The sequence below is a fragment of the Monodon monoceros genome, unplaced genomic scaffold, assembly GCF_005190385.1.
Source record: "Monodon monoceros isolate NGI ecotype Baffin Bay Population unplaced genomic scaffold, NGI_Narwhal_1 Super_Scaffold_21, whole genome shotgun sequence".
In the NCBI taxonomy this organism is placed as follows: Eukaryota; Metazoa; Chordata; class Mammalia; order Artiodactyla; family Monodontidae; genus Monodon; species Monodon monoceros.
In genome coordinates, this window is record NW_021703778.1 from 171,796,976 (window position 1) to 171,823,292 (window position 26,317).

General features: G+C 44.5%; 1 protein-coding gene across 4 annotated transcripts in view; it reads left to right on the forward strand.

The window, feature by feature from the left end:
- TRAF3 (TNF receptor associated factor 3) overlaps window positions 1–26,317 on the forward strand; it is a 118,399-nt gene that overhangs the window by 5,772 nt on the left and 86,310 nt on the right. The window contains exon 1 of one of the 4 annotated variants that reach the window (XM_029239374.1): window positions 23,064–23,090. The exons of the other annotated variants lie outside the window; for them this stretch is intronic. The gene's annotated coding sequence lies outside the window, so the exon portion shown is untranslated. Of the gene's footprint in view, window positions 1–23,063; window positions 23,091–26,317 lie in introns of those variants that run through there. 4 annotated transcript variants of the gene reach the window in all.

Below are 26,317 nucleotides of genomic sequence, written 5' to 3' on the forward strand. Positions count from 1 at the left end.
CGGCGGCGAGTGCCCGGTACGGCGCCGCCTCGCCCCAGCCCCAGCCCGGGCCCGCCCGCCCCCCGGACGCCTCAACTTCGGGAAACTTTGTCCTCCGGCCCGGCCCGGCCGGGGCCCGCGGGCCGGGGCTCCCGCAGCTTTTCAGGAAACGGGGCGCCGAGGCCTCTTGGAAACGTGACCCCCACCCCCCCTCGGGGTGGCGAGAAATCAGCATCTCCTGCGAGGCTGTTTGTTGCGGGGTGAGGAGCGGACCGATTCGGGTGTCTACATAGCCGAACGTGTTCATCCTGGGCTGGCTTAGTTTTTTTTTTTTTTTTTTTTTTAAAGCCATTATTTAAAAGTTTATACTGAGTCATTCCTCTGCAGATGAACCTCTGATTCATAATCGGAGAGCTGCAGTGGCCTCGGTGGCAGGCGGGTACTGGGATCCAGTTTGGGGCGAAATGCACACATTCCGCCTTTGGTTAATTGCTCCTGCACACTTTGCCACGTTTTCACTGTCACCCCGTTGGGGACATCTATTTAATATTTAGACCTTTAGAAAGAATTCCGTGTGGAAAAAAATTCTTTACCTTTCACTTGAAAACATAGCAGCAAAATGGAAATGAATGGTGTGTTGTGGACGTGCTTTGAAATTTAAGAAGCCTTCATATAATTGTCCATTTGAAGGAAGCAGTTTTTTTTTAACATCTGTATTGGAGTATAATTGCTTTACATTGTTGTGTTTCTGCTTTATAACAAAGTGAATCAGCTGTACGTATACATATGTCCCCTCCCTCTTGCGTCTCCCTCCCTCCCACCCTCCCTATCCCACCCCTCTAGGTGGTCACAAAGCACCGAGCTGCTCTCCCTGTGCTATGCGGCTGCTTCCCACTAGCTATCTGTTTTACATTTGGTAGTGTGTATATGTCCATGCCACTCTCTCACTTCGTCCCAGCTTACCCTTCCCCCTCCCCGTGTCCTCAAGTCCATTCTCTACGTCTGCGTCTTTATTCCTGTCTGAAGGAAGCAATTTTATTTCATGTTTTTCGTATTAAGCCGTGAATCAGTTTTCAGAATGAGATGGGGAGAGTGTGTGTGTGTGTGTGTGTGTGTGTGTGTGTGTTATTTATTCATTTATTTTTGTGGAGTCATAAAGGCTGTATTGAGTAGCGTTGTCGCCGCTTCTTAATTTACATTCACAGCATACAACTGAGGAGGAGCCATAATTTTTTTTTTCCCCCAGCGTTTGCTGGTGAAGCTTTTGGAAATGTTGTGTTCTGTAATCTTGTCTATGTCTATAAAATCCTTACCTAAAGAAACGACCAGGTGGACCATCAGTTGGTGCTAAAATCTTCTTTCACATCTTGGAAAATGGCCTGTTTAAAAGGCTGCATCATATGTAGGATGTCTGGCAAAATAGTGTACGTTCGTTTTTCAGATGAAAGGAAATACTTGTGTTGTCACCGTGCGGTGACAATATGTATACTGAGAATTAGTCCGAGGCGAAAAATTCTTATCAGTGTGAAAACTGTAAAATACATGAGATTGGAAATCTGGTGAGTAGGTGCTCAGGACAGAACCCCTGACAGACCTGGGATTCCCACATCACTAGTTAAAATCAGACCTTATCAGGGATGAGGTTTAAGATGTAAGGTGTCTCACCCAGACGCCATCTGTTCCAGCTGTCACAATGCAGAAGCGGGGAAAGCAGAGAGCTGGCAGGGAGAATTCCAGCTTTTTTTTTTTTTTTTTTAAGACGTTCATGTGAATTTTTCTGTGAGGGGAGGAAGACCAATGATTTTCCTTGGTTGCTATCCATTAATTTTGGAATTAATAAGATGGCCTCACTCCTTGTAAAGAAGGGTGTAAAGACCTTCCACTGGAAACAGGCAATAGCAGCGGCCAGTTGTTTCTGTTAATACCATCAAGATATTCCTACTCTTGTTCGTGCCTTGAAGAGAGTCCTTCGTTTAACTGAAACATCTGAGCTGCTTCTTGCTGTTCTCCCCTGTGTTTGGGATTTTGATTCTGGAAACAGCCCTGCTAGAATCCCTTTAATTGTTCACTGTGCAAAGCGAGAAGGGCCTTGGGGTGGGGGTGGGGGTGGGCGGTGTCAGCTGAAGGATTGTAAGCTGAAGGATGAGAATGATTTGTCACTCTCTTAAAGTCCTTTTTTATGATGTTAAAGCTGTACTTCAAGAAAAACTGTCACTGCGGTGTTGCAAGTCTAGGCTAGCGCAAGCAAGCAAAGGAAATTGCGTTAAATTTGCCCATCTCTCTTTTCTCATCTTTGTAGAGCAAGACTCTCCAAACGGCAAGTGGTCTAACCTATCAGATGTTATGCAATAACTGAGTTTCCTTGTAGTGGTCAGTTTAAGACTGTTAACTTAGCAGAGGAGACCTCTTATGGCCAAGGCCTCTGCGTCAGTTCCATGGAATCAGGACCCCCCCCCCCACAGGCTTCTTTACAAGTGTTTATAGAGGAAGAAAAATTATTATTATTATTATTTTTTGCTGGGGAAGGAGAGTCATAATATTGACTTCAGATACAGAGAGAAACTAGGAAGAGAGCTACGAAGTGAGAAAGAAGGAGGTGAGGCCAGTGGCTTTGGAAGACGACCAGGGAGAGGCAGCCGAGGCCTAAATGTGGAGACGATGCTTAGACTAGTTCTGGGCAGAAGGAACGAAGCTAGTGTGACAGAGGGCCGGATGCCTGCGGGCAGGAGGGCAGTAGAGAGAGGTGCATGGGGATGGGGTGTCTTGTGCCATAGCAGCAGACTTTGGGTCCAAAGGAGCTCATGGAGGTAGAAGACAATGCAATTTTAAACAGAAAACATTGTATGTGCTTGGGTAATATCTATTATTCATAAAAAATCTAAAAACTACAAAATGGCTTTCCCGTTTTGGAGGGCCTTTACTAACTGTGGTCTGCACAGCACTATTCTACACATAGTGAGGGCTGGGGGACTGACCAGTCTAGGAAGGAGAAGGTGAGATTTTTTATCATTAAGCATGAAAACCTCTTGGGGGCCAGAATTGCTTGTCTCCCTATGCAGACACTTTGGGGTGAGGCTGGCAGGTGGTGAGATGTCATAAATGCAGGTGACTGTGTTGGTTTCTGTCAACTCCGGAAATCAGGTGGGAATCTCTTGCTGAATTCTGTATTCTTCGAGATAAGTAGATCGTTAACTGGGATTTGGGAGTCTTTTTCTCATTTAATTTGATGTTCAATGAATGTGCCTTGAGTTCTCATAATGTTCTAGTTATCGTGCTAAGTTGAGGGAGATACTGCACCTGCCTTTGAGGGCATGGTCTGCAGAAGTCCGGGGCATCTTGGCCCCTGTGCGTGGTGAAGGAGATGCCAGAAACCAGTGGGTATTTGACTGAGGTAGCACCAGGACTGAAGCCTGTGCCAGGGAGGGTGAGGAAAAATGAAAATTTCACCACCCTGCCCTCAGGGAGCTGGCTGCTCAGCCAGAGAGTGAAGACCCACTAGGAAGAAGCTAGAAGAGTCATACAGTGTAGGCTAACGTGAATTAGTGGGTTGTGCAGAGGACTGGAAGTATGGTGGAAGTTCAGAAAAGGGAAGGACAGCTCCTGGCTGGCGGGGGTAGCCAGGGAAGGCTTCTGGGAAGTGGGCGTTGAGACCCAGTGTCGGGAAGGCAGGTGCCATGGGCCCATCCGGGGCCTCTTGCAGGGCCCTGAGAATGGCAAGAAGAGGATTTCTCCCCTCCTGGCTTTGTTTTGGTAGCATGGCATCTGACATGTGCAGTCCTGTTGCTTCTTGCCAGTAGATACAGTCCTGGTGATGCTACTGGTCAGTGGGTTTCCGGTCGTGATGTTTCCCGTGCTGTCCTCTGGCGCCTGCCAAGCCCTTTGTGACCAGGAGCTCAAGCGGGTCGGGAGGTCTGCCCCACGATGGGCCTGGTCTATGGTGGGGAACAGAGCAGTGGGCCCCAACCTGGGCAGCAGCACTTTGCTGTCCCTGATGTTTCTCGTTGTAGGTAGAAAGTATCAAAAGGTGGTGGCGGGCTTCCCTGGTGGCGCAGTGGTTGAGAGTCCGCCTGCCGATGCAGGGGACACGGGTTCGTGCCCCGCTCCAGGAAGATCCCACATGCCGCAGAGCGGCTGGGCCCGTGAGCCATGGCCGCTGAGCCTGCGCGTCCGGAGCCTGTGCTCCGCAACAGGAGAGGGCACAACAGTGAGGGGCCCGCGTACCGGAAAAAAAAAAAAAAAAAAAAGGTGGTGGCGAGGGGAGGGGTGTAAATGTAGATTTCCCCCCAAATCTACTGCTGTGTCATCCATGCTGAAATGACCTAAATCTCTTTAATTCGCAAGAAATAAAAAAGTGCCCTGTAATTTCATTTCATGGTTTACTTTTTCCTAGCGTTTGCTCCATGGTGGTTTTTGACTCCATTTTTTTTTTTCCGGCCTCGGCGCGAGGCTTGTGGGATCTTAGTTCCCTGACCAGGGATTGAACCCTGGGCCCTAGGCAGTGAAAGCGCAGAGCCCTAACCACTGGACCGCCAGGGAATTCCCGACTCCATGTTTTTTTTTCTCCATGTTTTTTTAATGGAGGTTATTTGGTAACTTTTATGAGGCCATTCTACCAAGAAAGATATCATGCCTGCTCTTCTGATATCCTGATTTCCTTTCCAATTAAAACACTGATTCTATGGCAAAACCCAAAAGCGTATTTGTTGGAAACTTCGTTTCTTTAAGTGGAGAGAAAAGCTAAATTGACTAACTGATTGGGATAATGTCATCTTTAGGACAACAGTAGCATCAAAATACTAAAACATTAGTTTCCGGGAGTCATAATTATAGTGAAGGTTTTCAGAGACTAACTTTGTACCCTGGAAGGTTAATGTCCAATAGGAGGCCTGCATACGCTTGAGGTGATGAGGTGCTGGTCAGGCCCCCACTTCCCCCCAGGACCTGGCACATGGTGGACTGACCCTCCATCAATGTTTGTGTTCAGAATCTGCAAGTTTGGGAAGGAAGAGGGGTGTGACAGATGCCCACACAGTGGCTCCATGTGGTTTGGCATACGTGTCTGCAGGGGGGTGTGCCCTGGAGCTGGCCTCCCTTGACTGTGCTTCCGCTCCCCCCACCTCTCATCCCCTGTTCTGATGGTGCTTAGCTCCCTGGTTTGTTGCGTCAGGGGGCTTGTAAGATGGGAGGCTTTATTTGACATTTTAACTTTCGTGGGTGCATAGCCTGATGTTTGAAATGTTATTATAGGGTAAATTAAGTGTTTTGGTTTCAGAAGGCTTTTTTGTGTGCGAAAGGGCGTGGCATGGTTTTAGTGCAGTATGTCTCAAACCCTTGATAGGAGTCTAAGCCCATTAAAATTTTATCTTAAAATTGAATAGGACTTTTACATTGTACTCAGTAATATGTCCCCCCCAGGTTTTGAGTACATTCGATTCTCCAAAAGATGCATTGTGTTCATCCTTGGCTTCCCTAGGATCTGTGAGGGGTCCCCTGGCATTCCTACCATGTGTCCTTGGGGCTGTCCACCCCCTCACTTGAGAAGTGTGGGCATGGTGGAAGGCACCAGCTTTAAAGATCTGAATCCCAGCCCTGCCCTCTGTACACACTAGCAGAACAACCCTGGGCAAGGCTGCTGGGCCTCTCTGAGTTGGTTTATCCATCTGTAAAATGGGATGAATAGCACCATGTACAGACTTGCTTCTTATGAATGAAATGGACAAGAAAGCCTTCTACTGATGTCAAGTTTCATAGTAATAGAGGGCTGAGATGTAATGGCGTAAGAGCGTTAAGGTCTTAGAATATAAACATAGCGTGTCAGATCTCGGTGGGGGCTGTAGAGATTTTCTAGTTGAGTTCCCTCTTTATATGGGAGGCAGCTGAGGCTCAGAGTGTTTGCGTAAGTAACTCTCCCAAGTCAGATCGTTACCTGGCAAAGCAGGGACTATTCACCCAGAGTAGTGGTTTTTTTTTTTTCCCCTTGCAGTCTTCCTTTTTCCAAGATTGGCCCCAGGGAAGCTGCTTGGCCTCTAATTCCAACTTGGGATAATTGAAAATTATTTAATCAACACACATGTTTTTGAGAACTTACCCAGGAGCTATGCTAGTCGCCAAAGCTAAAAAAAGTAAAGCAAGATGCTGTATGATCACGACCCTCAAGGAGCTTCTGTGAGATGAGTAAAAGCCAGAAGAACCATTTGGTTACAGCACAGTGTGGTGGGTGCCATGATGGTAGGACAGAGGCGCTGTGGGAGCGCAGAGGTGTTTTCCAAGGGAGGGTGAGCGTGCGCGGAAGGAAGGAGCGTGTCAGGGGACCTGTGAGCCTGCAGAGGCTCCCTGTGGCTGCCGTTCAGGGGACAGGGCTCCGGAGAAGGGAACTGGCTGCCTTGGGGTGCCACCTTGGTGCCAGCCTAACTTTTGAGGGAAGAATCATCCCCGTTTTACAGATGAGGAGAAGGAAGAGCATCGGGCCTGTTGGGCTCTATTATAGAGTTCGTGTTTTCATCACTGTGCTCTGTGGTCAGTTTAAGCTGAATTACAATCCGGTTTTAGATTTTGTTCTTATTCTAGACTTTTTAGTTTTGCTTTCAGATTCTAGATGTTTTAGTTTTGCTGCTATATAGTGCTTTTTAAAAGACACTGTGTATTTTTCCAGCATACATACACATATATATATTTTGTGTGTGTGTGTGTGTGTGTGTGTGTGTGTGTGTGTGTGTGTGTGTGTGTGTGTGTGTGTGTGTGTGTGGTACGCGGGCCTCTCACTGCCGTGGCATCTTCCGTTGCGGAGCACAGGCTCCGGACGCGCAGGCTCAGCGGCCATGGCTCACGGGCCCAGCCGCTGTGCGGCACGTGGGACCCTCCCGGACTGGGGCACAAACCCGCGTTCCCTGCATCGGCAGGCGGACTCCCAACCACTGCGCCACCAGGGAAGCCCCAGCATATATTTTTCATGCGGCCTTTCCTTTCCTCCAACATCTGTTTTGCCTGTATCGACTTACTTTTCCAGGTGGTACTCCATTTCTTCTCTCTGTTTTGAGTTATTTTCTTAGAGCAGCAACATTGCATTCCACATCCTTTAATAAGTTCAGTTAAGGCGTTCTTTACCCTGTGGTTCTCGCCGAGGAAAGGTCCCAAACTTGATTTACTAATGTGTTTTCTCTCTCTTAGTTTACATTTAAACCGGTAGTCTAGTAATAATGATAGAATTTAGTCATTATATTTTTACAGGGTTTTACAAATATTAGCTCGTTAGTGGTGAACGAGTCCTGGAGGCCTGGTCACTCTGTAGAGAGCTGGTTACAGCCAGCATAGGCAGCTTTCCACCCATTCATCTGGAATTTAATTATAACTGCGGACTGCTTATGGGAATATGAGTTAAAGGCAATGAAGCCTTCTCCACAATTAGCAGGGAAATTATGTCATTGGCTATTTTGGAGAAGATTTTACATGGCTCTTCTGCTAGAACCACTGTAAAGTTTTGAACACGGAACCAGGAAGGGTCGTGATGGCTGGACTGAGGTGAGGGGGCTTGTTTCATAGCCATCTGTACCTGCTCCAGGGAGGGCTGTGAGTAAGGGGGCACAGCTGGACACTGAGGCCTAGATGACGAGCTTCTTAAGGACAGGGTCACTTCATCGTATTTTCACAGTCTGGCTTAAGATGTACTTAGGCCATCTTAGACGAATTTATGTGTGAAAAGAGTATGGGTCTGAAGTCAGACCCAATTTGAATTCTGGTCCTTCCTTTAGCTAACTATGATAGTAAGTTCTTTATCCTTTCCGAACCTCAGTTTTCTCATCTGTGAAAAGGTAGTTGTGAGGACCGAAAGTGAGAATGTGAGTGAATGTGAGAACCTAGCATAGCATGAGTGGTAATTCCTTTCCCTCTTTCCTTTCCTGAGCGAGTCCCTAAAGGGAGAACATGCCTTGTTAGCAAAGTGAATGATGAGCTCTCTTGGGAGTATGGCCTGGCCCTGGATGACAAGTAGGGGTAGAAGAAGCACATTATTGGACTGTCAAGAAATTATTTGTAACAAAGAATAAAATATCTGGAAACTAAAAATCACTGTATATTTGCAAAAAAAGGAATAAATGTCTATAGATAGGCCCTCACTTTTTTAGAAAAACAAATTTTACATATGATTTTTGATAAATTAAAATTTACATTTTAGGGCTTCCCTGGTGGCGCAGTGGTTGAGAGTCCGCCTGCCGATGCAGGGGACGCGGGTTCGTGCCCCAGTCTGGGAAGATCCCACATGCCGCGGAACGGCTGGGCCCGTGAGCCATGGCCGCTGAGCCTGCGCGTCCGGAGCCTGTGCTCCACAACGGGAGAGGCTACAACAGTGTGAGGCCCGCGTACTGCAAAAAAAAAAAAAAAAAAAAAATTACGTTTTAGTACTTTTTTCCCATTATTTAGCAGAATAATATTCTTAAATTCATTCCAATCTCTGTTCAAATATCACCTCTTCTAGGAGGTTTTCCCTGAACAACCTAGTTAAAATAGCCCATGCTGTCACTCTCTAGTCTCTTAACCTTGCTTTCTTAATTCATAGCAGAAAATTTGTTTTCAACACCTTAACCCAGTTACCAGGAGAGTGCCTGGAGTATGTTAGATACTCAAGTATTTGTATGAATCAATCAATCAATAAACTACAGTCCAACCAGATTTTCTTTTATTGAGGCAAAAGTCACATAATGCTCAGTTAACTATTTTAAAGTGTATAGTTCAGTGGTATGTAGTGTATTCATAATTTTGTGCAACCACCAGCTTGCTCTAGTTTCAAAACTTTTTCATCACTCTGTAAAAAAAATCTGTACCCATTAAGTAATCATTCCCCATCCCCCCTTTCTTCTAATCTGATAATCTCTAATCTGCATTCTGTTGCTATAGATTTGCTTGTTCTGAGTATATCATATAAAAGGGATCATACAGTCCGTGACCTTTTGTGTCTAGCTTCTTTCACTTAGCATAATATTTTTGAGGTACATCCAAGGTGTAGCATGTATCAGTAGTTTGTTCCTTTCTTTGGCCAAATAATATTCCATTGTTTGTATATATCACTATTTATCCATTCATCCACTGTGGGACATTTGGATCGTTTTTACCTTTTGGCTATTATGAATAATGTTTACAAGTTTGTATGTAGACACAGTGTTTTCATTTCTCTTGGGTGATATACCTAGGAGTGGATTGCTGGGCCATGTGGTCATTCTGTGTCTAACTTGTTCCCACCTGCAATGTACGAGGGTTCCAGTTTCTGCACATCTTTGCCAACATTTATTTTGTTTTGTTTTGTCTTGATTAAAGCTATTTTAGTGGATATAAAATGGTATCTCATTGTCATTTGGTATTTCCTTAGCGACCGACCAATGATATTGAACATCTTTTCATTGTACATCTTTTTTGGAACAATGTCCCTTCAAGTCCTTTGCCCATGTTTTAGTTGGGTTGTTTGTCTTTTTTTTTGACATGTTTGTTGAGTTGTAAGAGTTCTCTATATATTTTGGGTATTAAACCCTTAATAGATATATGACTGACAAATATTTTTTCCCATTCTGTAGGTTGTTTTTTCACATTCTTGATAGTGTCCTTTGATGCACAAAAGTTTTTAATTTTGTTGTTTTTGTTCCTTGTGCTTTTGGCATCAAACTTGAGAATCCATTGCCAAATCCAAGGTCATGAAGATTTACCCCTATATTTTAGTTTCAGCTCTTACATTTAGATCTTTGGTCCATTTTGAGTTAATTTTTGTATTTGGAATGAAGTAGGAGTCCCACTTCATTCTTTTGCGTTTGATTATTCATTTGTCCCAGCACCGTTTGTTGAAGAGACTATTCTTTCCCCGTTGGATGGTATTGGCACCTTTGTTGGAAATAAATTAGCCGTGGGTGTTTGAATTTATTTCTGGACTCTCAGTTCTATTCCATTGGTCTATATGCCTGTCCTTCTGCCAGTAGCACACTGTTTTGATTATCGTAGCTTTGTAGAAAGTTTTGACGTAGTAAGTTTGAGAAGTGTGAGTCTTCCAACTTTGTTTTTCTTTTTCAGTATTGCTTTGGCTACTTGGCACCTCTTGTAGCTCCATATTAATTTGAGGATCAGTTTTTCTCTTTCTGTAAAAAGGTCATTGGAATTTTGACAGGGATTGCATTGAATCTGCTTTGGGGAATTGCCATGTAGTACTAAGTCTTCCAATTCATGACTATGGGATGGCTTTCTATTTATTTACACCTTTAATTTCTTTATTTTAAATAAATAACTAAATTTTTGGCTGTGTTGGGTCTTCATTGCTGCGCGTGGGCTTTCTCTAGTTGCAGCGAGTGGGGGCTGCTCTTCGTTGTGGTGCGCGGGCTTCTTATTGCGGTGGCTTCTCTTGTTGTGGAGCATGGGCTCTAGGCATGTGGGCTTCAGTAGTTGTGGTTCACAGGCTCAGTAGTTGTGGCTCGCAGGCTCTAGAGCGCAGGCTCAGTAGTTGTGGCACGTGGGTTTAGTTGCTCTGCGGCATGTGGGATCTTCCCAGACCAGGGCTCGAACCCGTGTCCCCTGCATTGGCAGGTGGATTCTTAACCGCTGTGCCGCCAGGGAAGTCCAACACCTTTAATTTCTTTCAGCAAGATTTTTTAGGTTCAGTATATAAATTTTTTACCTCCTTGGTTAAATATTTATACCTGGGTATTTTATTCTTTTGGATGCTATTATGAATGGAATTGTTTCCTTAATTTTCTTTTTGAATTGTTTATTGCTGGTGTATAAAAACACAAATGATTTTTGTGTGTTGATCATATACCCTGCGATCTTGCTGAATTTAGTTATTACCTCTATTAGTTTTCCATGGGATTTTCTATATATAGAACCATGTCATTGGCAAATAGTGATAGTATGTTTCTTTCTTTGCAATGTTGGTGCCTTTTATTTCTTTTTCTTGCTTAATTGCTCTGGCTAGGACTTCTGCTGCAGTGTTGAATAGCAGTGGTGAAAGCAGACATCTTTGTCTTGTTCCTAATCTTAGGGGAAAGCTTTTCAGTGCGATTATGAAGTTATGTGTGGCTTTAAAAAAATAAATGACCTTTGTCATGTTAAGGAAGTTCCCTTAAATTCCTAGTTTACTGATTGTTTTGTGATGAAAGGTTGTTGAATTTTGTCAAATGCGTTCTGTGTGTCTATTGATATGATCATGTGTTTTTTTCCTCCATCTTCTATTAATGTGGTGTGTTTCATTAATTGATTTTTGTATGTTGAACCTCCCTTGCTTTCCTGGGATGTATCTCACTTCATCATGGCGCAGAGTCCTTTTAATGTGTTGTTGGATTTGGTTTGCTATTTTGTTGAGAATTTTTGCATCTATGTTCATATGGGATATTGGTCTTTAGTTTTCCTTTCTTGTATCTTTGTCTGGCTTTGGTATCAAGGTACCAACTGCATTTTGACTATACATTGTGTTTCTTCAGAATTTTGAAACCTGTCCTCAGTAGTGTATAGAGAATTCTAGGAGGGTTTTGAAGCAGACAGGACAACTCTTCAGTGATGATCATACCACATACCTCCTTGCTTTCTTAAATGAGGCTGCCCCAATGGCTAATACCTAGGAAAATCCTGGCTGACATCACCACCGTAACTCTGTGTCCACCAGTGGTGAATGGAGGAAGGGGTTCTATTCCTGATGCCAGTGCTGGAGCTTCTGTCATTTCCTGAAAAAGCCACAGATTGTTCCAGATAATGAGTGCTGAGTAGCAAACCATCCTAAGCGTCTGTGACCTAAAACAGTAATTTGTTATTAGATAGTATGGTTCTGTGGGTTGTTCAGGCAGGGCTCAGCTGGATGATTCTTCTGCTGTATGTGGCATTAACTGAGGGCTCTCACTGGTATTTATCTGGCCTCTGGTCTGGTCTGGAGGGTCCAGAATGGCTATACTCGCATGCTTGGATGGCTGGAAGGCCAGGCTTAGTGGTTCCTCACTTTGCACATAGTGTCAGGGCCTCATCATGTGGCCTCTCTGCTTGGGTGGTTGGACTTCTTACATGTCAGCTGTAGACTCCTAGAGTGATTGCTCTAGGAGAGTAAGTGGGGATGACAAATCAGTGTAGCATTACTCTTTCTTTTTCTTTAATATTTATTTATTTGGTGTGCTGGGTCTTAGGTGCATCAGGCAGGCTCCTTAGTTGTGGCATGCATGCGGGATCCAGTTCCCGACCAGGGGTCGAACCCGGGCCCCCTGCATTGGGAGCGCGGAGTCTTATCCACTGCACCACCAAGGGAAGTCCCAGTGTAGCGTTACTCTTGCTGTATTCTGTTAGTCGAACCCACAGAGTACTCCCAGATTAAGCAGAGGGCACATAGAGCCTACCTCTTGATAAGAGGAGTGTCAAGGAATCTGTGACTGTCTTTAATTCACTACATGTATGGTGGTTAGATTCCACAGTGCTGTCAGCAATATGCATATTGTATATACTTTTTAAGAGAGGCTGTTGTGGGCTAAAATGGAAACACCAACTGTTGTGTGTTACTCATTTTCTGTGAGAAAGTGCATTCTGTATTCTGAACCAAGAATTCATGAATAAACTTTTGAAATACACCCATTCATAAAATGGTAATTGTCTGTATAAAATGTGTGCTTTATTTAATCAGGCATCCTTGATCATCTATTTGCCAGGAGTTTTTCAAGTATAACTTTGAGTCCATAAATTTTCCCTTCCTATTAGTTCATTTAAAAAATTATTTGAAAACTTCACTTTCATTTTGAAGAGTACTGTAATTCTCTCTGTTCTTAAAGTTTCATTGAGAATATATTAGTAAGCTTATATATCCTAAATTTCCTTTTTTCAGCCTAGATCATTCTAGTAAATCCCCTAGAGATGTAATAGAATAAAGTTGGAGCTGTTTGTGTATAAAAGGGTGGGATAATTTGACAGCATGTGCAAGACGTGTGTATGCACTGGTTCAACAGGAAATCTCATTTTCTGTAAATCTACCTTCTCCGCCTATCTCAGCAGATTGTTGCAACACTATTTGAGTGGGAGCAAATATGATGAGGTCAGAGGGGACTGAGGGTGTGGAATTAAATAATGAACAAGGAATCTGCATCTTTGTTCCAGTGGAGCAACCAGGTATCGGGATTAATATGGTGGAGGGGGCAGAGCTATGTCCCAGGTGCGCCCTTTGCTTGCGCCCTGCGCAGAGAGCCCCACTCACACACAGTGCTGCGCTGAGGCCTCCGGGCCCAGAGGTGCACAGCAGGAGCTGCCCAGCTCTGTTTCCCAAATGTGGCTTGCTTTTGTTCCCAGATACCCATCACCCCTGGGCATGTAACCTTCTGTCCGAAGTAGATGTGAATGAAGAGAGTCAGCCACTTTACATGGTTGATGTGCTGGAGTGACTGACTGATGCATGGAATTTCAGGGAGTCCTGGGAGCTCCTGGACCCCCTGCCTTCGTGCCTGTTGTAAGAACCTCTGGTCTAGATGGTCTGAGGCCTCTTACAGTAAAGTTTTATGTGAAACTTTATGTGTATACACACACACACACACACACACACACACACACACACACACAATTTTTTTTTTTGGTATGGGGTGCCCATTTCTTACTCTGTCCTTTCTGTGAATTCCCAAAATTTGCTGGCCTTTGCCATTTCATCAGGGAGAAAGTAATTGCTCTCTGCAGGTTTTGGGGGATGCTTCTTTTGATACTACTTACCTTTTTCATTCACTATCACCTTCAGGATTTTCTCTGCCAGAATGTGGTGACTGTGGCCCAGGGGTGACTAGCACAGGGACTAAAGAAGGGTAGTGAGACTTGAGGACTGGGAAGGCTGGTAACGAAGGCAGGGAGGATGGGGCTCAGGAGGGCAGTGGCATTCACAATGACAGAGAAGAGCTCTTAAAGCTTTGACATTCTATTCTTCTAAGTATAACACTGCAGACATAAAAGTTTCTAAATTACATGGAGACCACTGTTGGCGGGCCAGGGGCTGGATTGGTGGCAGTGAGGGGATAGTGGCCTCCCGCCAGTAGAAGCCCTGCCGTGGCAGGACAAGATTCAAGTAGGCATAGGGACCAGCGAGCTAGACCCACCATTCTTTGTGGCCTCTGGCAACTTATTTAACCTTTGAAACTCCTGTTTCCTTTCATGGTAGATAGGAATAGTAGTGTCGTGGTTGTTGTGAAAATAAAATAGTAAGCCTTAAAAAATGAATTCACCAGAGAAATGAAATATGGTATTTAAGGCTAAAGGAACAGACATTTTTCAGCCCAGGGAAGAGAAAATAGAGGATATGTCCAGCAAACATTCACCATTTCAGCACATGTTTATCTACTGGGTGCCTGGCTGAGTTTAGTGCTCAGTTGTGTGTGTGTGTGTGTGTGTGTGTGTGTGTGGGCGTGTAAAGTGTATAAGGAAAAACAACATTTAAATGAACACTGACCAAATTTTGTTTAGTTCAGCAAACTTTTTTAAAAAAATGTATTGAAGTATAGTTGATTTACGTCATGTTAGTTTCAGGTGTCTAGCACAGTGATTCAGTTATTTACACGTACATATGTATATTTTTCCCTTATAGGTTATTACAAAATATTGAGTGTAGTTCCCTGTGCTATACAATAGGTTCTTGTTGGTTTTTTTATTTTTTAAAATTAATTAGTTAATTAATTTTGGGCTGCATTGGGTCTTCGTTGCTGCGCGTGGGCTTTCTCTAGTTGTGGCGAGCAGGGGCTACTCTTGTTGCAGAGCACGGGCTCTAGGTGCTCGGGCTTCAGTAGTTGCAGCACATGGGCTCAGTAGTTGTGGCTCATGGGCTCTAGAGTGCAGGCTCAGTAGTTGTGGCACACAGGCTTAGTTGCTCCGTGGCAGATGGGATCTTCCCGGACCAGAGACGGACCCCATGTCTCCTGCATTGGCAGGCAGATTCTTAACCATTGTGCCACCAGGGAAGTCCTATCTGTTTTATATATAGTAGTGTGTATGTGTTAATCCCAGCCTCCTAATTTATCCCTCCCTCCTCCTTTCCCCTTTGGTAACCATAAGTTTGTTTTCTATGTCTGTGGGTCTGTTTCTGTTTTGTAAATAAGTTTATTTGTATCTTTTTTTTTTTTAGATTCCACAGATAAACGATATCATATGATATTTACCTTTCTCTGTCTTTTTCTTACTTCACTTAGTATGATAATCTCTAGGTCCATCCATGTTGCTGCAAATGGCATTATTTCATTCTTTTTTTTATGGCTGAGTAGTATTCCATTTCTTTATCCATTCGTCTGTTGATGGACGTTTAGGTTGCTTCCATGTCTTGGCTATTGTAAATAGTGCTGCTGTGAATATTGCGGTGCATGTATCTTTTCATTTATTTATTTATTTATTTTGGCTGTGTTGGGTCTTAGTTGTGGCACACAGGATCTCTAGTTGCAGTGGGCAGGCGCTTCATTGCAGCACACAGGCTTCTCTCTAGTTGTGGCACGCAGGCTCAGTAGTTGCGGCGTGCAGGCTTAGTTGCCCCACAGCACGTGGGATCTTAGCTCCCCAAGCAGGGATCGAACCCACCTACTCTGCATTGGAAGGCAGATTCTTAACCAGTGGACCACCAGGGAAGTCCCACATGTATCTTTTCGAATTATAGTTTTCTCTGGATATATGCCCAGGAATGGGATTGCAGGATCATATGGCAACTCTATTTTTAATTTTTTAAGAACCCTCCATAGTGGCTGCACCAATTTACATTCCCACCAACAGTGCAGAAGAGTTCCTTTTACTCCACACCCTCTCCAGCATTTATTATTTGTAGACTTTTTGATGATGGCCATTTTGACTGGTGTGAGGCAGTACCTCATTGTGGTTTTGATTTTCATTTCTCAGTTAGCAATGCTGAGCATTTTTTCTCATGCTTGTTGGCCATCTGTATGTCTTCTTTGGAGATATGTCTAGGTCATCTGCCCATTTTTTGATTGAGTTGTTTGTTTTTTTGATATTGAGCTGTATGAGCTGTTTGTATATTTTGGAAATTAATCTCTTGTCGGTCACATTGTTTGCAAATATTTTCTCCCATTCTGTAGGTTGTATTTTCGTTTTGTTTATGGTTTCCTTTGCTGTGAAAAAGCTTTTAAGTTTAATTAGGTACCACTTTTTGTTTGTTTTTATTTCCATTACTCTAGTAGACAGATCTAAAAAGATATTGCTGTGATTTATGTCAAAGAGTGTTCTACGTATGTTTTCCTGTAGGAGTTTTATAGTATCTGGTCTTACATTTAGGTTTTTAATCCATTTTGAGTTTATTTTTGTGTGTGGTGTTAGGAAGTGTTCTAATTTCATTCTTTTACATGTAGCTGTCCAGTTTTCCCAGCACCCCTTATCAAAGAGACTCTCTTTTTTTCCATTGTATATCCTTGCCTCCTTTGTTGTAGATTGACCATAGGTGCGTGGGTTTATTTCTGGTCTTTCTATCCTGTTCAGTTGGTCTATAGATCTCTTTTTGTGCCAGTATCATACTGTTCTGATTACTGTAGCTTTGTAGTATAGTCTGAAGTCAGGGAGCCTGGTTCCTCCAGTTCTATTTTTCTTTCTCAAGATTGCTCTGGCTATTCGCGGTCTTTTGTGTTTCCATACAAATTAAGAGAAAATTTTTTGTTCTAGTTCTGTGAAAAATGCCATTGGTAATTTGATAGGGATTGCATTGAATCCATAGATTGCCTTGGGTAGTACAGTCATTTTAACAATATTGATTCTTCCAATCCAAGAACACAATATATCTTTCCATCTATTGTGTCATCTTCAATTTCTTTCATCAGTATCTTACAGTTTTCAGAGTAAAGGTCTTTCGCCTCCTTAGGTAGGTTTATTTCTAGGTATTTTCTTCTTTTTGATGCAGTGGTAAATGGGGTTGTTTCCTTACTTTCTCTGTCTGATCTTTTGTTGTTAATGTATAGAAATGCAGCAGATTTCTGTATGTTCATTTTGTATCCTGCAACTTTACTAAATTCATTCATGAGCTCCAGTAGTTTTTTGGTGGTGTCTTTAGGATTTCCTATGTATAGTATCATGTCATCTGCAAACAGTGACAGTTTTACTTCTTCTTTTCCAATTTGGATTCCTTTTATTTCTTTTTCATCTCTGATTGCTGTGGCCAAAACTATGTTAAATAAAAGTGGTGAGAGTGGGCATCCTTGTCTTGTTCCTGATCTTAGAGGAAATGCTTTCAGCTTTTCACCGTTGTGTATAGTGGTAGCTGTGGGTTTGTCATATATGGCCTTTATTGTGTTGAGGTAGGTTCCCTCTCTGCCTGCTTTCTGGAGTCAGCAAACTTTTATAAAGCACTTCATGGATGCCAGTCATGCTATTACATGCTAGGGGTGTGTGTGTGTGTAAGTGTGTATATGTGTATGTGTGTGTGTATAAATACTGAGACACTCTCTGTGTTCTCAAGAAATTCAGACTGCTCATTTCAACCTGGGACGTTACGCTTTATAAAAGAGACACGTATTAGCTCAGGTTGTCCTAACAAAATATCATAGATTGTGTGGCTTAAGCAACAAGAACTTATTTCTCACAGTTCTGGAGGCTGAAGGTCCAAGATTAAGGTGCCAAGCAGTTCAGTTTCCAGGTGAACGTTTTGTTCCTGGCTTGTAGGTTGTCACCTTTTCACTGTGTCCTCACATGTTAGAGGGAGGAGCAGGGAGAAGCAGGCTGCAGGACCACTGATGTCCTTTTCAGTCTGAGGGTTCGTGAACGAAATTTAAAGTCCACTGTTTGATTGGTGTGTGCACTCAGTTCACGAGTTCATACCCATAGTATAGCAGCAGCCTAAGCATGACAGCTTCGTTTCTTATCCTTTTCTGCCAGCTGTTGCTTCTGGCAGGTGGGCAGCAGTACTTCTTGATTCTGAATTGATGTGTGGTTGCCCCATAGGACTCGGCCTTTAGTGTGGTATGTCTCGGATTTCATTGGTTTCAAAGGAGGTAAGAATGCTTTTGACCCACAGAGCCTGGCATGGTTGAGGTATTCCATCCCTGAGGAATTTAATAACATTTCCTGGTCGTTACTGGAAGCCTCTCAGACTCCTCTGATGGACTGTGGGCACTCTGAAGTGGAACTCCTGACTGAGCTGCCGGCTGCCTTCTCAGAGGCTTCTGTTGTTAGTGCTTTCTTTTCTTTTCTCTTAATGGTTTCATGTCAGTGACTCTGCATCCCAGCTGTACATTAGAATTATTAGAAAGAGCCACAAAAGCTGGGGGCCTTACTTCAGACTATTTCAGTCAGTTAAGACTCCAGAAATCAGATTTCCTGGATATCATGCTGATGTGCCCTCAGCAGGGCTGAGAGCCTGTGGTTTAGTAGAAGGAGCTCACTTCTCCCTCCCCAAAGGATGATTCCTGTCCTTAGAAATGCAGGATCACAGGCCCTCCCTCACACCTGCTGAGTCCCAGGGTGCTTCTCAGCAGGGTGTTCAGGTGATGGACAGGCTTTGGTGCAGAGAGTGAACTTGAGCAAGTCACTTGACCTTCCTGAGCGTCGGGCCCCTGCACATACAGTGAGGACGATAATGTGGGCGCTTAGTTTCGCAGCCACAATTCCGAAGCCACAGAGCCTCTGAAAATGGAATGGTTTTGTCATAGGTTTGGTGCCAAAACCTGGCCTGAACTGTGTTGATGCTTTTCATAATCTTTATTCCACTTGGTATGAATATTCCTGTATTTCACTGCAGACGGTTAGTTAATGTGTTTTCTTATGGCTGCTGTCCCAGACTTCATTGGGAGTGTTATATAATATATGCAATATTTCCTTTCTAAAATCCAAACAGTTCTGAACTCTGAAACACATCTAGCTTTGGTTGGGGTAAGGGATCGTGGAGCTGCAGGGACTCAGCTTACAGGTGGTTATAGGGAGTCAGTATATATCATATTAATATGTGAGTATGTATATAAAACTCCTGGCAGAGTTAGCAGGCACCCAACAGATACAGCTATTAATGCTCTTGTAATTCTGCCATTTATGGATTTATACTTTCCCCCATTTGGTTCCTTTGTTTTCCCAGCACCTTTACATTTGGTATTCCAGGCGTTATTCTTCAGATAATTCAGTATCTTCTACAAATCAGAAGTAAATTGAATCTGCAGCTGGGTATCCATCACTTACTCTGTGCATGTATCTGGGCTAGATATCACAGCAGAGTAAAAACCTGCCTGTAACATGGTCCCTGCTGGCAGAAAGCTTAGGAATTAGTCCTGGAAATAGAAAACATGGAAGTTTTTTTTTAAAGCACCTATTTAATAACATTTCAAGCCAAGAGGAGAAGGTGTGTCAGAAGGCAGCCTTTCTAGAGGAAGGGGATTCTTGTTGGGCACGAGAAACCTGTGCGCTTCTGACTGATGGAGTCTCCCGCAGGTGTTGTGTGCCTGAGGAGACCCCTGGGGCCGGGCCCTGTGGTGGTGAAGGGCCTGAACCCTGGAGCTGGCTGGCCTCCATCTCTCTCAGCCTGTCCTGTCATTTGGGAAGTGTCTGATGACCACTGCATGTAACACAGAAACATGCACAAATATAATTCTTTTTTTTTTTTAATTAATTTATCTATTTTTGGCTGCGTTGGGTCTTCGTTGCTGCGCGCGGGCTTTCTCTAGTTGCAGCAAACGGGGGGCTACTCTTCGTTGCGGTACATGGGCTTCTCATCGCAGTAGCTTCTCTTGTTGCGGAGCATGGCCTCTAGGTGCACGGGCTTCAGTAGTTGTAGCACGCAGTCTCAGTAGCTGTGGCGCACGGGCTTAGTTGCTCCGTAGCATGTGGGATCTTCATGGACCAGGGCTTGAACCTGTGCCTCCTGCACTGCCAGGCAGATTCTTCACCACTGCGCCACCAGGGAAGCCCCAAATACAATTCTTGGCTTGGAGGAGGTGACCCTATGAAATTGGCTAAAACAATTGGCTAAACGTTCAGAGAAACAGTATGTTAACTTATGTGCCTTTGTAAACAGCTCCCCCTCCCCATTTTACTGATTTTTCTCTCTGGAGATTTAGAACCTCGGGTTCTCTGGTGTGTTCGTCGGGATTCCTTTGATCCATGACTGACGCAGGCTAGGAAAACACTTGGGCCGTTTTCGGTGCCCAGTGGTGGATGATGAGTATCAGCGTGTCCCAGAATCTCCACCGTAAGGCCCCTCAGTGACAGAAGAGTGGACCTGTGACATGTACCATGCGTCACGAGAGGGCCGAGGTGCAGCATTCTAAAGCAGCCTATGCATTTTCCTATATAATATGTGTTCTAATGGTACAAACCACTAAAAAAATCCTCCTGTGTATCAAAACTGACCCTCTGGGACAAGAAAATGTGCCAGTGTTCCCAAGGCCCCCTTACCTACCTCTGCACTTTGAGAGGCACGAGGAGAGATTTTGACCTTCCTTGGGCAGAGCAGAGTCTGTGTTGAGATTGACACATCATTAATCCCTTAACTACTTATCTTCAGTTTTCTTTTCTTTTGGCCCTTAAGGGACTATTTGTTCTCCATGTATATCTGGTGCCTTTTGATTTAGATAATTTAGGTAACTGGCAACCACTTTTGAGCTTATTAAAAACTTTGAGCTAGGTACCACCATCACCAGTCACACCCGGGGTTCATTTGGAAGGTTGAGAGACTCACTGGGTGCTTACTGTGTGTGTGAATGCTCTTTTAAGATGGGAGGAAAAAGTTAAAACCTCAAAACTCTGTGGTAAACTGATGTGGGAATCTGATACTACAATGTCTCCAGTGATTTAAAGTGTGTAAGACTTATTAACTTTTTTATAGAGAGCAGTGAGCGTAAAAGCAATGACAGGTAGAGAGAAAGCCCACGTGAGACTGTCGCTGCCCCTCGTCCATGGATTCCGGGGTGCTGGAAGCCCCTTGAGGAGGGACTCACCCCTGGGCTGCAGACAGCCCTCCTCGGGGATGCGATGCGCGGGGGCCTGGAGCCAGTACTGCCTAGTTGTCTGCTGGCTGCTCCTGGCTGATGAGCAGGGAGGGCCCAAGAGGTGCCAGGGAGCTGCTTGCATTCAGCCACCGCCGTGCTTCCACCCAGTTGTACATCTGTGAGAACAGCTCCACAAGCCCATGTTCTCACGTGTGTCTCAGAGGGCCTTGGCCGACACGGGGAATCTTCATCCTGTAGAAAAAGAGAGGCTTGACGATGAGTTCCCTCACCCGGAGTGTGAGCAGCCCTTCCAAAGATTCTTGTGTTTAGATTCAGACTCTCCAAAGGAAATGTCAGCATTTCTTGATGACATGGTTCAAAACCTCACCAGTGTGTTTGTGTGTGTGTGTGTGTGTGTGTGTGTGTAAGTATCTGTTTTGCTTTCAGTTTCCCTAGAGGATGTAATTTGGGTCAGTTTTTAAGTGAGCGGTTCAAACTTAATAGAATTTTATCCCTGTTTCCTTGGTTATGTCAATAACATGGAAAGACCATTTGGGCTATAGGATAGTCATTCTCAGCTGGGGGGGGGTGGCAGTTTTGTCCCCCAGGAGACACTTGGCAGTGTCTAGAAATTTGCTGGGGGTGGTTGGGGAGTGCTACTGGTATCTAGTGAGTACAGGGAGGGGCCCATGGACATCCCACGGTGCCTGGGATGTCTCCTGCAGCAAAGAATTATCAGGAGCGCCAGGACTGAGAAACCCTGGTGTGGAAGTTCTTCAGAGATGTTCTTTTCTTGATTTCCAGTGATGTATGACTGTTAAGATTTAATATTTTTGTAAGGTGAGGTGCTTTCTACCAAAATTCAGTCTTTAGCCGTGAAATGAGATCTTAAGAATTTAAAACAACCTTATTTATTTATTTCATTGAGGTATATTTGATGTACAGTATTATAGATAAGTTTCAGGTGTACAACAGAGATTTAAAATTTTTAAGGGTTATACTCCGTTTATAGTTATTATAAAATATTGGCTATATTGCCTGTGTTGTACAAACCTTTTTAATATAGTGAGGTTCTACTAGAAGTGTGTATTATACTTAGCAGAGGGAACAGAAGCCCAGATGTCCATCAGGTCAGTTTGGAAACCCTTTTTAAGGTAACACAATTTGCATTGAAACTTTGGTCAGCCGAATGGGAATTTTTTCGTAGGTACCATTAGAAAAATAAAATAATTTTCCAGCTGTGGTTCCCAAGTTCCCCAAATTTGTGTCTTTAACCCACAGCTCTCTTTGAGCTTTAGATTTGGCCCCAAGTATTTAGTTAACAACTGATGACTGAGTCCTCAGTGTGTGCCAGGCACTGTTGTCGTGGAGCCTGTGCTGTAAGGCAGCGCTGGAGGACGGAGAGGGAAGTCCACATGCTGCTTCCAGAGGAGTGCGGCATTGGTGGCACGGGGTAGGGCAAGAGCAGAACGCTTCACGTGGCTGGTCTGGGAGGAGCTGGATGACCAGCACCTGCAGGAGGAGGAGGCGTGTTGTCCTGAGCCCTGAGAGGGAGTGACCAGACACACCTGAGGCTACCTAGTGTTTTCACTTGCATGTTACTTAACCTGTCCTCAGCAGAGCTCTCGAGTCCTTCCTACCCCCCACCTGCTCAAGCCAGGAGGCTGGGGAGCATTCCTTGATCCCTCTCTTTCCTTCCTTCCGTTTGGTCCATGGCATTCAGTCCTACATCCTGCTTTTCTCCACCTGCCTGGTCCCTAGCCTGCTCCAGACCTCTTGCTGATGGCCCCTGATTAGTTCTGCTGGGTCACTCCGGGCCCTTCTCCGTGCAGTGGCCAGAGAGGTCATTTAGAAGCACATGCTGCCTCCTGCCCTTCACTGAAAACCCTCCAGTGGCTTCCCACTGCTCTCCGGAAATTCAGTGTCCTCCTCACCAGGCCCTGTACCGTCCTTCCTGCCTGAGTCTGGACAGTCTAGCCTCCCGTGGGCCTCTTCCCAAAAGAGGCCTCTTCCCTGCCTGGCCCGAGGCCCCATCCATTCTCCTCTGGACTCTGCCTGCCTGGCCCGTGTCTTCGTCCCCCTTCCTCCAGGGGCCTCAGAGCCCACCTTCCTGCCCCGCCTCCTGGATTCCTGTTGCCCTGTGTCCTGCAGGTGCCGCTGTCAGGGCTGTGTCCTTCACGTTGACCATATTTAGATGAGAAATCATTCACCTGGCCACGTTCTCTTGGAGGAGGAGTGGATGATGCACAGGTACCCACCCTCCTTCCCGCAGAGCTGGGGTTTTTGCATAGGGGATTTTTCTGTCAGTTATTTTTTCCTCACCTTCTGGAGTATTAAAAGAGCCGAGGCAGTGGTGTGTGGGGTGGCAGTGCCCCCACCTCCTGGGGGTTCCCTGATCCCTGCAGCCGGCTTACCTTCCACCCTGTGTTCACACAGCACAGAAAGATAGCCATGTACTGACTCTGTTGCTAAGCTTTTGAAGTAAAGCATTGTGAGTTAGTAGGCCTTTCTTATTACAAAAAAAGGAAATGGAAAAGTAGTGCCACGGTTTTGGCATAATTGCTCCAGCATGCAAATCGGTGCTGGAAGGAAGTTGAGGTAGTATACGTATATGCTCTACTGGTCCTTAAGACGTGTGTGAGGTAGATGAAGTCTTGTTTTGTTAGATATGAAACAATGCACGCTGCAGGTGTCCCTAACCGAGTAATAGCGTATTAGAGTGGCTCAGGTTTTTGGAAGAGCAGGATGCGGGAAGTGGGCACAGAGGGGCCAGTTGGCCTTGTCCCTTCTGTGCCACAGGCTGCTGCTGGAGAATTCCAAAGTTTCCAAATGGAAAATGAGTATGAAAGAAGGCCCATACTAGGCAGGAGTTAGAGGGATTCCCAGGTGGCCTCTGAGAAAAGGAAATGTCTGAGAAGTTACGTGAAATGATTTGTTGGTCACAGAGAAACTTCTGAATCTGTGTAGCAGGTGGATCCCAGACATGGAGCTATTTCACAAGAAGTAATAAGCTGGAAATACTGAAGGTACAGTGTCCTCTTGAGGGAGAAATACATCCTCTAACAACTGATTGTTGTTTCTAGAAAAATTCGAGTCCTGGTCTCAATTTGCATTGTTTTGACCTTGTTAATAAGATTGAGGATTACATATCTCCTGGAAACTATGTATAGCACGTGAGGGTTATTTTATGTTTTATGATAAAATCTTTCACAGCATAGAATTTTAAAGACCTTTGAGGACAGGAGCAGCTCTTTGAAGGTAATAAACCTCAGTTTGGCTTAGAAGTTCATTTAGTTGAAATTAAGCTAAGGAGGTTCACATCAAACCCCAGGCAATCTTCATGTGTTCAAGAAGCTCATTAGAAATCTGCTTTACCAAAAACAAGTTCTTCGGCTACTTGTGATGGAAAATGCTTAAATAAGCAATTTAAAATTCAGCATACTCTGTTCAAAAACGATCATTTTAAAAGATTCATGGACAGAGCACTTTATATGTACTAGTATTTTATAGTAGGTGCTGTGGGGGATGGAAAATAGAGTTTTCTTGCCTTCAAAGAACATGTAGTCTGAGGATTCTTGCCTTCAAAGAACATGTAGTCTGAGGAGGGGCAGACACGCAGACGGTGTGAACAGTTAGACAAGGCAGAACAGTGCACAGGGTGTGATAGAGGGATAGTATTAGTAATCATGGTAGTGACGGAGGCAGAGGCATCATGGTGTGGGACGTCAGAGCACAGCGTGGGAGTGATGGTGCTTAGAACCATGGTTGGAAAACTACACGTTTGAAAATGGTTTTTAGGTTTTTAAAAGGTTGTAAAAATAAACAAGAAGAATATGTATGTGACAGAGACCATCAGTGGCCCACAAAGCCTAAAATATTTATTTATTTATTTATTTATAATAATTTTATTTATTTTTGGCTGCGTTGGGTCTTTGTTGCTGCGCATGGGCTTTCTCTAGTTGCGGCGAGCGGGGGCTACTCTTCGTTGCGGTGTGCGGGCTTCTCATTGCAGTGGCTTCTCGTTGCGGAACACGGGCGCTGGGTGCATGGGCTTCAGTAGCTGCGGCTCGTGGGCTCAGTAGTTGTGGCTCGCGGGCTCTAGAGCGCAGGCTCAGTAGCTGTGGCGCACGGGCTTAGTTGCTCCGCGGCATGTGGGATCTTCCCGGACCAGGGCTCGAACCTGTGTCCCCTGCGTTGGCAGGCGGATTCTTAACCACTGCGCCACCAGGGAAGGCCCTAAAGTATTTATTTTCTGGCCCTTTACAGAAAAGAGTTTGCTGACTCTTGGTTTAAGGGTCAGGAAATGCTTTATAAAGACTAAAATTTGAGCAGGCGTTTTACAGGATAAATAATACCTTGATTTTCAGGGCAGCAGGGATGTTGTGCTGCAAGAGGGCCAAAGGTGAGAGAAAAGACGGGGTGGGGAGCACAGGGACCGTAAATCACACACGGTGCTGTGGGCTGTGGTTGGAGCTTAGGGTGGACGAAGAATGTCTTGGGACCTGGGCAAGGAGGGGCGGGGGCAAAGGGCATGGCTTATCTTAAATACCAACAAGCTTGAACTCAATTCTGAAGTGTGTCGTGAGCCCTCAAAAGCTTTTGAGTAAGAGAATGTCAGTGTTGTAATTAGAGTTAATTGTGAGAACTTGAAATAATAGTCCTTTTTTTCCCTGAGTCATGCTTTCCTAAACTGCAAAATAGTTCTTTCGAGGTGATTGTATCGCTTAATAGGGCACTGACTCTGTGGCAGTTGATGTGCACTTGGGTCCAGAATTCCTGGTTTAAGGCTGAAGATTGGCTGATGTGCCTTTCATACTTGTTGACATTTCCTGATCAGCAGCAGACCTTGGTGAAGTCTCAGTGATCACGTAAATTGAGGAACTTGAAAGAATCTCTAGAAAGGTGGAAAAATTCTTGCTGAAGTTGATGTGTATTTCCACTGTTAAACTGCTGCATGGAGGATTTCAATTTTCTGTGCTCTGTCAGCCTGCCCAGGTGTGGTTGTATTCTCTGAGAGGTAAAAAGTAGAAAAGGTGCCCTCATGAGGGTGGACGTCTGGATTCCCAATGATGGACCTTCTCTGAAGGCAGAACCTTTACAGTTATCTGTTTCCAGAAGGGGGTCTCCCAGGGGAAAGCTGGGTAGAGGTATCCTAACTTTATAAGTGTGTGTACCCAGAGAAAATGCGTGAAGATAAAAATAAAGAAAATAAATTTTCTCATTATCCCCCACTATAAACATATAGGAGGACATACAGTCTTTGACTCCCTTTTCAGTACGTGTGCACGTAGATAATTTTGTGAGAATCACGTCCTGTACCTTGTACCTTGTTACCTGCAGTAGAGTGCAGTGTGGCCTGATAGTTAAGGGGGATGCTGAATTGCCGTGTTTCTTTTTTTCTTTTTTTTTATACAGCAGGTTCTTATTAGAATTGCTGTGTTTCTGTGGTTCTCCCTGGTGCCTCCTTCATGCTTGCT